Below are 2,844 nucleotides of genomic sequence, written 5' to 3'. Positions count from 1 at the left end.
ACTCTTTCCATCCATATAGGTCTCCAAGATTTACAAACAACCGAATTGTCTGAAAACTATCTCAGCTTATCCTCATCATATGCTTTTAACATTCTGTGGTTCTTCCAGTGGAGTTTTTATCTAAATTCCAATTTAGATAAAACTTTCAGCAAAAGTTAACAGACTAAGGCTTCTAGAACAGTTTCATCATTTCCTTCTACAAATATAGCTGTAAAAGCCAAATATCTGCTTGCAGACACATTCAGATAGCATATCCAAATATGCTATAAATAGTTTCTACACCCCAAATTTGCACCTTTCAAGGTGTTATAAAGAGCCTCTAAAAGGAGTGTTTTGTTTCAATTTTCTCTGTCGAGCCACCAAGCATTTGCTTTTATCTATATGCTAAGGGAGTTATAGATTGTGATCCTTTTTACACAAGGAATCCAATGAGGGATTGGATCATTCCAGGGGAGACTGTTGCTGCATCTCTGCAAATCTGTTTGGCTTTGAATGATTCCAGATGTTGCCTTTGGCTGTAGTGGTCCCCTTTCCACATCTCCCCAGTCCTCTGCCTCCGCAGTTCTCCCCTTTCTCCATGGGCTCTAGGCTGTGGCATGCTGAGGGACATGCACAATTCCCACTGTTCTGTCAGCTGGGAAACAATGCCAGATCAAACCCGGCATACAGACCAGTGGGTAAATATAGGACGATACAGGGAAACTGTTGGTGTATACAGCATCTTCTTTAGTCCTAGGAGAAACAGTTGCTCTATTTGTGAACAACAGCCAAAACACTACAGCTCAAGGGACTGTGTTGTGCCAAGCCACAGCTCTGGTTTGAAGAAAAGGCCCATCTAGCCATGGCACTTGGTCAGTCCTGAAGCATGTGTCCCACTGAAGTTAGGCATTAGGGCTTTAGTTCTCTTTTTCCCCATCTCATGAATTCTCCCTCAGGAAGGCAGAAGAAAGTGCCTGAAGTGTTATCAATAAAGGATACCAAAGTATTTTAAAATCTCCATTTCTCTTGAATTCTTCTTCCATTCTTTTTCTATTCATGCTTCACCTACCACAGAATGAGTTGGAAGGCCTGCTGTGATTTACTGCTGTTTTTTTCCAGGATGCCTTTTTTTAGTAGAAAAATGTAGCAGCCAGTTAGATTAATAAACTGATTTATTATTTATTAGGGATGGAGTGTACCCGCAGCAAGTTTGCTGACAATACAAAGCTGGGAGGAGTGGCTGACACACCTGTGGGCTGTGCTGCCATTCAGAGAGACCTGGACAGGCTGGAGAGTTGGGCAGAGGGGAACCTACTGAAGTTCAACAACGGGAGGAATAACTCCATGGACCAGTACAGGTTAGGGGTTGACCTGCTGGAAAGCAGCTAAATGGGGAATGAACTGGGAGTCCTGGTGGACAATGGGTTAACCATGAGACAGCAGTGTGCTCTTGTAGCCATGAAGGCAAATGGTGTCCTGTGGTGCATTAAGAAGAGTGTGACCAGCAGGTAAAGGCAGGTTCTTCTCCCTCTCTACTCTGCTCTAGTGAGGTCACATCTGGAGTGCTGTGTCCGGTTCTGGGCACCCCAGTTCAAGAGAGACAGAGAAATACTGGAGAGAGTTCAGCAGAGAGCTATGAAGATGATGAGGGGATTGGAACACCTCTCTTAGGAGGAAAAGGCTGAGAGACCTGTGTCTGTTCAGCCTGGAGAAGAGAAGACTGAGAAGGAATCTTATGAATGCTTATAAATATCTAAAGGGCAAGTGTCAAGAGGATGGGGCCGGTCTCTTTTCAGTGGCTCCTAGTGATAGGACAAGGTTTGGGAACAATCTAGAACATAGGAAGTTCCAGCTAAACATAAGGAAAAAACTTTACTATGAGCGTGATGGAACACTGGAAGAGGCTGCTCAGAGAGGCTGTGGAGTCTCCTCTGGAGATTTTCAAAAGCTGCATGGATGGCTTCCTGTGCAACCTGCTTTAGGTGGCCTTGCTTTAGCAGAGGGGTTGAACTAGATGATCCCCAGAGGTCCCTTCCAACCCTTACCATTCTGTGATTCAGCTAAGAGTCAAATGCAACCCACATTTCTGTCCCAAGATGCAACTGAACTTTCTGTAGTGTGACATTTGTAGACTAGCTTTTGTTTCCATACACCTCTAATACCTCTTGGTTGAATATCTCTGGTATGACAAAAACACCCTTCCAGCTCCATTTTACAAATAGGAAAGGTACAGAATTATTTGGAGATTGACACCCCAGAAGTTCTGCAGTTGTTCACAAACAAGGAAGAACTGCTAGACAATACAAAGGCCAAAGGCAGCCTTGGCTGCAGCGAGCATGAAACTGTGGAGTTTCAGATCCTGGGAGGAGAGGGCAAGACGAAGAACAGAATTACAGCTATAGACTTGCGATGAGCAGATTTCAGGGACCTGCTTGGCAGGATCTGTGGGAAATTGTCCTGGAAAGCAGTGGTGCAGAAGAACTGGCTAATCTTCAAGGGCAGATGCCTCAGAGCGTAAGAATGGTTCAGACAGTAAAGCTGCTGTGGCAGAAGGCCTGCATGGAAAAACATGGAGCTCCTGAGTGAAATCAAACAAAAACAAAGCATATGGAAGATGGAAACTGAGAGGAGCTACTTGGAAGGGACACAAAGATACTGCTTGCACATGTAGGAATGAAGAAAGGAAAGACGGCTGGAGCTGAAATTCGTTTGGCAGGTGAAGGGCAACAGGAAAGGTTTCTGTAAGTACACTGATAGCAAAAGGAATGCTAAGGAGAATGAGGCCTTATTGCTGAGTGGGCTGGGAGACTAGTGACAAGACTAGTCACTTGAGGGGAGCAATCAACTTGCTGGAATGTAGAATAT

This window comes from Merops nubicus, unplaced genomic scaffold (genome assembly GCF_000691845.1).
Source record: "Merops nubicus isolate BGI_N331 unplaced genomic scaffold, ASM69184v1 scaffold18590, whole genome shotgun sequence".
NCBI classification, from domain to species: domain Eukaryota; kingdom Metazoa; phylum Chordata; class Aves; order Coraciiformes; family Meropidae; genus Merops; species Merops nubicus.
Note: the sequence above shows the minus strand (reverse complement) of the source record.